Below are 10,850 nucleotides of genomic sequence, written 5' to 3'. Positions count from 1 at the left end.
ATGGGATGAATAGTTACTGTCTCTTTCTGCATGCGTGTGTGTCTGTGATTGTGTGTGTGTGTGTGTGTGTGTGTGTGTGTGTGTGTTTGTGTGTGTGTGTGTGGCCACTCGTGTATTTAAATAAAATACTCCGATATCTGTATAGATTTTAAGAGATGGTCTGATGCCTTTATATAATCCCCTCTTTCTTACTTCTTTCCTTCCTTATATTAGACTGACACACACACACACACACACACACACACACACACACACACACACACACACACACACACACACACACACACACACACACACACACACACACACACACACAAACAGATGCATTAACACACACACGCAAACATATGGTCCACACAGTAGAAGCTGGGTCAAATGTGACCTTTAAGGCAGTGTTACAAATTAATACATTTTCTTTACAATCATTCTATAAATGTGATGCTTCTTTTTTCATATTGAGGGTGACTTTATGCTTTAAAGATGTGTGAAGACAACACAAATTTAGGTAATATTTTTGATAGCATGAAACGTGAACAAAAAGCACCCATTTTATCTTGAGAATATGAATTCATCATATTTTCTGCCCTGATAGGATCTTCAATAATAGTTTATTACTGCTGACTAAGCGGAACGCTAACTTTACCTCCTATATACATCGATCTATGATGGCAGGACTTTCAGAGGTGGGTAAACTGAGTTAAAACACAATATCCAAATGAGACAAACAGAGCAGAGGAGCAGTCAGTCACGCCAAAATAAGACACTGTCTGTCTTTAGTTTCCGTCTGCAAAGAGCCTGAATGCCATCTAGTGGCTGCAGCAGGAGGCCGTGTTCAAACTGCAAACAGCCACAGGATCAGTGGTCGCAAATGGAGCAATTTCAATGTCAACAGCACCCCCTGCAGGGTAAAGTTCACATTTCCTTTTTTCACACTCGAGGTCAGTTGCAGTGGTGGCATTTTCAGTTTTAATCGAACTTGGATGGAAATCTTTATTTCTTGAACACACATTAGAGAGGTATTTGTGGGAGAAACTCTTTTTTTTTTAAATCATTAACTTTCTTGAATGTATTTCTTTTTGAGACAACAGACATATTCTGCATCCGTTGAGCTGCATTACAATATGTTGAGAAAAGCTGTCTATAGCGAAGTGGCCTGGATGCTTGTTTTATCTTTTGTTTGGGTTCAATCTGTCTTTCCTGAGAGTTTGTATTGATTAAATGTGAGTTTTTTCTGTACTCACATTTTGTTTCAGTTCAGTTCCTTTTGCACATTACACAATAAAAAACAATCAATTCCAATGTTCTCTCCTTATTCTATTGTGTATCTTCCATGCAGAGATTTGACAGTATATGAAATCAACAATTATTCCCTCAAAAGCAAACTCAAACCTTAGTTAGAAGATGATGGTGCATCCTCAAACGTCATCCCCACTGATCTCCACACTGTATTCTCGCCTCTTAGAATCCATTAGGAGAAAGGAATCCTAAATGCAAACAACCTAATACAGAACTGAAAAACTGCAGCTCACATGTTCAAACCAGGCCAAGGATTTGCATTGTTTATTGTATTATTATCAATGCACAGATTACAATAAAACTAACTAAGTCAACTGTGTAACCTCCTTTGTGTCAAATGATTTCCAGTAAAAGGATAGGATGGGTCCCAACTGAATAGAGACATGAAGTAGAATTAACCATACACATCAATAAATACAAATAAATACAAGTCATTGGCATGTATTGTCTTTTTTATACTTTTTTTCTCTCTCATTAACTTCAACATACAGTTTAGTAGAATAAGTGAAAATAGTAAAAACGCAGTATGTACTGAATCTAATGGCCAGTATCTCCCTCTGCATTTGTGTCCCAGTGGCCATCAACATTCAGCTGCTGAGGGGAAAACAGGGACATTGGATGGGCCTTCAGTGTGACTGCATGAGCGGGGGGACCATGGAGAGTGACATGTCATGCACACACACACCCACACCCACACGCACCCTCTCACACACACACACACACACACACACAAAGGTTCATATGCACCTTACAAAATAGTGAGTTTGTGTGAATGTTCATTCTCGCAAGGTGTCTATCAACGTGTGTGTGTGTGTGTGTATGTGTGCGTGCGTGCATGTGTGTGTGAGGAGCTGTGGATCTCCTAATTTAGCCTCTAGAGAGCTGAGACGTCGGGGTGTCAATCTCACTGCGCCGCTTTTTTCCCCACTTAACTTTTTAACCGAGTTTCCTCCTCTTTGCAATCCTCTGTATTTATAGCTGCCAAGCCTGGAGCAGCCACGTGTGTGTGTGTGTGTGTGTGTGTGTGTGTGTGTGTGTGTGTGTGTGTGTGTGTGTGTGTGTGTGTGTGTGTGTGTGTGTGTGTGTGTGTGTGTGTGTGTGTGTGTGTGTGTGTGTGTGTGTGTGTGTGTGTGTGTGTGTGCGGTATTTACCAACATTAAACTCTTTGTGCTGTGTCTGTGTGTGTGTGTGTGTGTGTGTGTTTGTGCTTGTCCCTGTGTATGTGTGTAGTTGCACAGCTGTTGATATTGTGGGGTTAGGGGTTTGGTATTTCAGTCAATTTCCACAGAGACGAAGATGAAGCACAACACGAGAGAGACAGAGGAAGTGTGGAAATCGCTGGAGGAGAAAGAGAGAGCAGAGGAAGAAAGAGAAGGAGGTGAAAGGGATGAGGAGGGATGGTGGTGGTGGTGGTGGGGTTTGAAGGGGGTAGAGGGATGGATGGAGGGATGAGGCAGACTTCTGGCCGGGCGAGCTGCTCTGAGACTAATTAAGGTGAGGGCAGTGGCAGAGACGAGGTAATGATGAAGAAAAGGATTTACTCCCTCCATCCCTTCGTCTAAGACGCACACCACCACCTCTCTACCCGTCACTCACCTCTCTTCCTTCGCCCCCTCTCTCTTCCTCTCCTCCCTCGTCCCCTGTCCATCTCCCCTTCTCTTCCAGTGCTGCACTTCAATTTCCTGTCCTCATTCCTGTTCAGAGTGCCATTGGACTACAGTGATTGCTGTAATCTGAGAAGAGTAAACAATATTTTTACACAGAAAAGTTTGAAAGAAAGAGGCAAACTGTCTGAAATAACAAAGAAAGGATTACCTGTTAGATTGCTGGATAATATTAAACTGTTTGAATGAATGTATCAATATTCTGCACACGCTAAACAATTGTTGCTCCTGTTTACTTACCACATTAAATGATTACCTGTCAGGTGTTCTGGTAGTGTAGTAGGATGCAAACCAATCACTGGGATTACAGCCTCCTGTGACCTGCAGGCTAAAAACCTCCCAAATAAACCACAACAAACTAAAACACAACTTTTGTTAAGGTGGAGCAAAGAATCTCAGAGTTCATCCCTCATTCTGCCGCTCTGTTCCACTCTGGTCCTTCCTACACGCTGTACAGTAACACCACCGTCTGTCTGCTTCTTCCACATGCCAACATTTATTTAAGAAACTAACAGAAACTGGTTTGGTTTTAGCTTGAAGGCTGCACAGTTTTGTAATATGATCGAATGAGTTTTGACAGGGTTTCCTGGTTATATTTACATCACAACACATGGAAAGAATATAATCTGTGGTTTAATACATATATCTTTATTTAGATAATTACAAAGATACTCTTATTCAAAATTATATCTTTCATTTGAGGGAAAATGACGCATTCAGAGTGATGCATTCAAGAGGCTAATTAGGCAGTATTGGAAAATAGCAATACTAAACTGCAGGTGAGTACGTCCATTTTAATAAACTGTTTATGAAGTACATGTCTAGCATTACCCTGTGACCAGTAAACATTACCTAGATCATTTAAAAAATGATTATAATAATCATTTTTTTCTCCATGTTCTTGACATTAAGAAAAATAAACAAATACAAAAATAGAAAATGTATATTCTTGTCGGGTTTTTTATGCAGAATGTTATGAATGCTGTACTGTGGCACAATTTTTCCTTCTACCCCCAGAAACATGTTGTGTAATTCAGCACATATCAAATTACTTCATAAACGGATGCATTCTGATTACTCGCATGGAAATTCAAAATAAAAGAATAGAATACAACTTTAGTGTCCACCATATTAAACATATAAAGCAAAAAATATATTACCTCAATACAATACAGAAAGTGTGCTTCCGTTTGTTTCATCTAAAAATGCAGTTTGAAGACTTCTTGAAAATATTTATTTTTATCTGCTGTTAGTGTCCTGTTTTATGTCAATTGCAAATGTATTTACTTTAAAAAATATTTTGTTACAAATTAGTTATTACAAACATTTCTGACTTAATTCATTTGGATTTTTCCAATTAAGTTTTCCAATACTTGAACCTGCAACCTGTGTGTGCAGGTTCGAACAGGAAAATTAAAAAGTAAGAAATATTATTTCATCATGTACGCGTCTCACTTGCAGTAATCATTACTGCCATTACACCCTTGTGTTCTTGTCCTCCTCCCATCATCCGCCCCTCTCTCACTCTGTGTGTGTCTTTTCACTCACTCCAGCTGTGACTCCTCCACTGGTTTTCTCCTCCCTCCATGGTCCCCTCTTTTGCTCCTCAGGCGTCATTCTGTGGGCAACAGGAAGCTGCGGCAGCTTGTCATGAGGCCTCCTGTTCCAGCCCCGCCGACTGTGCTCCTGTCAACCCCTGGCAATACTTCCCTTTTCAAACTATTCAGTTCCACCAACACATGTGTTACATCTGCTTCTCACTGTGTTTTGGCGTCTTCTTGTTACAAATGTGCAATTTGCAGAAACAGAGTCTTATCCTTTTGCCCATCCTCTCTTGTGCCAGACACTCCCTGGATGAAAGAGGAACAAGGAGGTGAAATGTGTCCTCACTTTATTGCTTCAACCCTAAAACACAAATGTTAACAGGCACAAGGAGGTAGGATGTCTGAAAGTCAGAAACAAGATAAAGTCTGGACTAAAACTGAACAGACCCAAATAATAAACTCCAGCTCCTTCAGTCCACATGTCGAAATGTCCTTGGGCGAGACAAGGGACCGCAAATGGCTCATTAAAGATGCGCCATCGTTGCTTGAATGTGCGTCCGAATGATTAGATTAGATCCCGATGAGCAGGTGGCACCTTGTATGGTAGCCTCTGCTATCAGTGTGGGGGAATGTGGCAAGTAAGTGTAAAAGAGCCTTGAGTGGTCGGAAGACTACAAAGGAACTATATAAGTACAAGTCCATTTACCATTTTCATATCCCATGGGGTTGAGTGAAAGTCCTGTTTTTGTTTGACTCATACTCATACTCACCCGGACCTCCTCCCTATAAAGACTTCCCCCCAGAATTTGTGGGTATTCAGACTTTTTCTTTCGACAGCCCCGCGTTGCTTCTCATATGGACGCTAAAGGGTGTCCTGTGCATTAGTATTAGACATTGAGGGTTTCTGACGAGTTGTGATTATAGGGGTAAAAAATATATCAAGCACAGCAAGTAATCATCAATTAAAGCTCTGAAACCAAAGTTGAACATTTTTCAGCAGGAATAAGATCTGAAAAAAATCACTGTGGATTAATGTGAAAAAAAAAAAAAAAACCTCCAATAAAGGCTTCATAACCAAAATCAACACAATGAAAAGTTGTGAGCAGAAATGTGGTCCAAAAATCAACCAATCAAGACGCAGCTTTCCATGACGTTAGCATGTAGCTACTGTAGCTACGTATAGTAAAGTGTATGTTAAATGTACAACATTGCAGTAACGTCTGTTGTTGTAATTTTGGATCACGTGCCAGAACATGCTCAGTTGTATAGTTTTCGGTTTATATTTTATTTATTGGCATTTTCCTCACAATAAAAAGTGTCGCTACACTCCGTAACTGTCTGTTGAAGCTGTTGAATGGTGTTGAGTGTTGACGCCCCTGCAGTAGTAGTAGGCCTAGTGATGACGTACATACATCTATCAGGTATTAGGCCAACAAGCATCTACAGTGCAGCATCTGAAGTTAAAATGAGTCTTCAGCAGTTTGACTAAGTGGGTTACAGTCTCGTTGGTACAAATTTCACAGTAACACAAAGAAGGAATTTATACTAAAGAGTATATTGTCACTGACATTTGTAACATGCCTCTCATGATGATTTAAACAAGCTTACATGCTAGGCAGTATCCTTCCCTGGATAAGTAAATGTTTCAAATAAAATAATAAAAACATTTCTGGTACATGTGTCATGCTCAGCGTAACAGGATACGTACAGAAGAACAAGCTCATGGGGAGAGAGCGCAAAAGACAAAGAGCACCCGTCAGATGATTTTACCAACACAATTCATATTTAAAATATGTTGTAACCACTTCAACACTGTTACCAGTTCAGGCAGCCAACTCATATACTTGATGTGTACACCGAGCTCACTTTATTATCTTCTTATCAAATATTATGTAGCATTGATATACAGAAAATATACAGGAGATAAATATGGCACATAGATAACAATCTGGAAGTAACAAAGCTTTAATATGTCACTTAAACTCAGAGCAAATGTACACTGATTCTTTAAAGATCTCTCGACTAATATCTGATTTTAATGAGGCTGCACAAAGAGCACGAAAAAGACTGTTTAAAAGCAATGCTCTTTGTGTCTCTGCATGTCTGCCCCTTTTTATAGATTGCATTTGATCTTTCTAATCTTTTAGGCTGAGAATGAAACAAAAAAAGATTAAAGGTGGTTTGCCAGCTTGGCATGCAAACATGTAATCCGCATTTAAACTAGTCAAGTTAATAATCAGACAGAATTCAGACAAACTGACGAATATTATTTAAAATTTTTAAATAATTTGTTTCTTGCAAGAACGTTGAATAGCAGCAACGTTAATCTTCATGAGATGTTCAGAAGTGTGATGTTTTCAGCTTCAGAATACCTCCTTCTCTCATAGATGGTTTTTTAATTCCTTGTGTTTCAATGGAAATATAAATTCTCCTTGGGTTTTTTTCACACGGACTTTCCTAAGGTAGTCAGTGAAATAACTAGATAGAAAAGAACTGCTTCTATGATGGGAGGAAGCAGCATGAAGATAGCATGTTTGATCGCTGTGCACATCAGACAAAGAAAAAAAGCACCTCACAGGAACTTTGGTGTCGATTTTCTGACTCTAAACTACAGTACACTGCTCCCCCAAATGTGAAAGAATGGATAAACTAACAGTGTACTACTTCTTGCAATTGCAATGCACATACAGTATTTACTGTATGTGATAAAGGGGGGGTATAAAGGTTAACCCTGTGGCTCTAATGCCACATGCTACATTTTAGGCACATGAGTTTAATTGTTTGTAGTACTAACAAAGTGTAAAGAAAAACAATAATAAGAGGTGTATTTTGATGACACAGATGAAAACAACATTCAAAAATAATATCCATTAATAACTCACATGACCTGCCTGTAGTAGCTTCGATGGGTTTGAGCGGTTTGAATGATATTTCCTTTGTTATTGTAGTAGGGTGGCCAATGGAATAATGACGTGAAATGTGTATTATTTATTAATATTATCAAATGTGTTTCAAATGTGGAGAAATTTAAAATGTTGTCATGTGGTGGAATATTGCATCCATTAAAAAAGCATGGTGTCTTTATACTATATACATATATATATATATATATATATATATATATATATCTTTGTGTAACAGCTTGTTCCATCTTTTTATTGGTGTAATATGATGTTAACACTTAATAATCTATATATATATATATATACTGTATATATTTACCAGCATTAAAGCTTCTGAAGGGAAAAAATGGAGGAAAACTGTTTGTCGAGAAGTTAATTGCTACTTCAGCTATCACCTTGTTATCAGGTGATCTGGTGCAATGTAACCTCATACGGTGGTGCGTATTGTATCTCGTGTAAAATTTTTTATTCATCCACGCGTAGTGTCCAGCAACACAAGCAATCCCCCCCTGCAGAACCTGATTAGGCACCCATAGTTTGATTGTGTTTGCGTTTGTTTGACGCATCCATCCACCCCGGCCTCCTCCCAGTTTATACTGCTTCACCTGACTTTTCCTCCTTAGAGCCCGCCCTGCCCGCCCTGCCCGCCCTGCCCGCCCTGTGGCTGACATTTACATACCAATTAAACAGTGCATTACTTTACTTTAGTACAATCAGTGATGAGAACAACCTGACTCTTACGGCTTTTAGACTTGAGGAAGATGTTTGTCAGATCCAGACACTGTAGAGTAGATAAGACAGTTTTGTGTCATATTCTTGGATTTCTTTAATGAGATTTTACAATAACAACAAAAAAACTCTAGAAAACTTTCTGGATTCCTGAAGGATCTTGATGATCCGTGCATGGTCAGCAATCTGTCATGTCAACTCCCACCTGCTGCCTGTCCCTTTCTGCAGTGCTGTCTGGTGCTGGGCTGATGGACATTTTGAACAATGCAGGAACCTATTTTTTCAGTTTGTTTAATCTAATTGGATTTAATTCAGGTGAACCTGTAATCCCAATCCTTTAGGATTTAAAGAAGGTAAAGTAGTCTACAAACTCCCTGATGAAGGGAAACCCATGCACACACACATTCTTAAAATGACTTAGAGTACATTCATTCACAAACCTTAACCTACACCTCAGCCTTAACCCTAATTCATTCGTATTATGTATAATCTTAACACTTGTACTGTAAGGTCTAAAAAGAGTGACAAAAAAATAGCTCACTTCGCAAAAAAATATCCTCATTCCAAAGATCAAAAAACTCAAAGAGGATAGAAGCAGGAGGACATAAACAATCAGCACAATGGAGTCAGTGTTTCAGTTAAACACCCTTTTTATGAAAGGAGGGGGGAAACAAGCCCTTGACAAATAGATTTTTTTGTCTGCAAAATGGCAGGATGACAACCTTTGACCTGTTTGGATTCAGTGCTTAAGAGGCGGGGCCCGCAGCCCAGCAGGCGCTCTCATTGGACAAGGTCGTTGGACATTTGAGGCCTGTGGGGGGACGTGATTGGAGCGCGAGCCTTATGCAGAGCGCAGGATGCAGGCGAGAACAAGAGACACTAACACAGCATGAGACACATACAGAGGGAGAAGGAGGCTGAGCGGAGAGAGATGGATGGAAGGTGTGTGTGTGTGTGTGTGTGTGTGTGTGTGTGTGTGTGTGTGTGTGTGTGTGTGTGTGTGTGTGTTTGTGTGGGTGTGTGTGGGTGTGTGTGTGTGTATGTGTGTGTGCGCAGCAGAAAAGCCTGTATAGCAGTGTGTCAAGAGTGCTGTCAGTCACTCATCCATCCAGCTGGCTAATTGGCTCCTTACCCACTCTCTCTCTCTCTCTCCCCTTCCCTCACTCTCTCTTTCTCTCTCTCCCTCTCTTTCCCTTGCTCACTCTGTCTCTCTCTACCTCCATCCCTCCCTCCCTCGCTTGCCCTCTCTCTCCCTCCATCAGGCGTTGCTCCTAACTGCGTGCCGGAGGCCAAAATGCAGATGAGCATTGCCTCGCGTCAGGGGGAGCTTCTGCTCTGCTTAATTATCTGAGTGTGTGTGTGTGTGTGTGTGTGTGTGTGTGTGTGTGTGTGTGTGTGTGTGTGTGTGTGTGTGTGTGTGTGTGTGTGTGTGTGTGTGAGAGAGAGAGAGTTTGTAAGAGGAAGAGAGAGAGGGAGGGAGAGAGAGAGAGAGAGAGAGAGAGAGAGAGAGAGAGAGATAGCTTATCAGCTTACCAGCCCACACACACACATACCATACATGCTGCTGCTGTTGCTGCTATGCTAAACAGCAAGGCATCCTGGGAATTGCAGTGACAGCTCATTTTGGTTTTTTCGCAGTCTATGTATGAAAGCTGCTGAGAGACAACCCTTCCCTCCCCCCTGCCTCCCCCTATTTCCCTCTCCTCTTCCAACACACACACCCATAAACACACACTGACACCTACATACACACATTGACATATACACACACGCTCTCACACACACACACACACACACACACACACACACACACACACACACACACACACACACACACACACAATACTCTCTCTCTTTCCCCGGTGCTCATGGGAACGGGTCCGGGGCCTGTCACTAACCCTCCCCCTCTCCACCACCACACCACCATCCCCTCATTGCGGCGGTGACAGGGCTTGTTGACAAACGCCAGCAGTCATCAGGGCACCATGGGAAATCTTCTGCCACCATTTTGTCAGCAGAATGACAGAAGCTGTTAATGTCTCGCCTCTCGCCCTGACACGAGACGCCGGGGCTGACAGACTCTGACACGTGCCATACACACACACACACACACACACACACACACACACACACACATCTACCTTGAGATACACACGGCTGTGCGTGTACAGACATGTGATGCTGGATACAGATACAAACACACACGTCCACGCACACTCACACACACACTGACATGCAGCACACACAACATCCATGTCCACATTTTGTGCCCCCCATCCTTCACTCTACCCCCATCTCACTCAACTAAATCAGTCAGTGTGTGTGTGTGTGTGTGTGTGTGTGTGTGTTTTCTGACAACTAGCTGTGTATGGATGTTTAGTGTGTATGACTTGGGAGTGTTAATGAGGATATGTCTATGAGTGTGTACGGCTCCTAATGAGTGGGTCCTAGTGAGTGAGAAAACAGTGTCTCAGCTCTCGTTATGGATGCGGCATACGCGTCTGATCAATAACATTTACAATCCCGACAGGAGATCGAGCCTGGCGGACAACCCTAACTGACCGTTATGAGAACATGATGAACTCCGGACAGAGCACACACTCTCTCTCACACACACACACATACACACACACACACAGATACATATGGGCAGTTTCTCTGGACAGCCAATTACCGTTCCTCATAATCCACTTGCTCCACACACAGCCCCTGCC

This window comes from Echiichthys vipera, assembly GCF_963691815.1.
Source record: "Echiichthys vipera genome assembly, chromosome: 19".
NCBI classification, from domain to species: Eukaryota; Metazoa; Chordata; class Actinopteri; order Perciformes; family Trachinidae; genus Echiichthys; species Echiichthys vipera.
Note: the sequence above shows the minus strand (reverse complement) of the source record.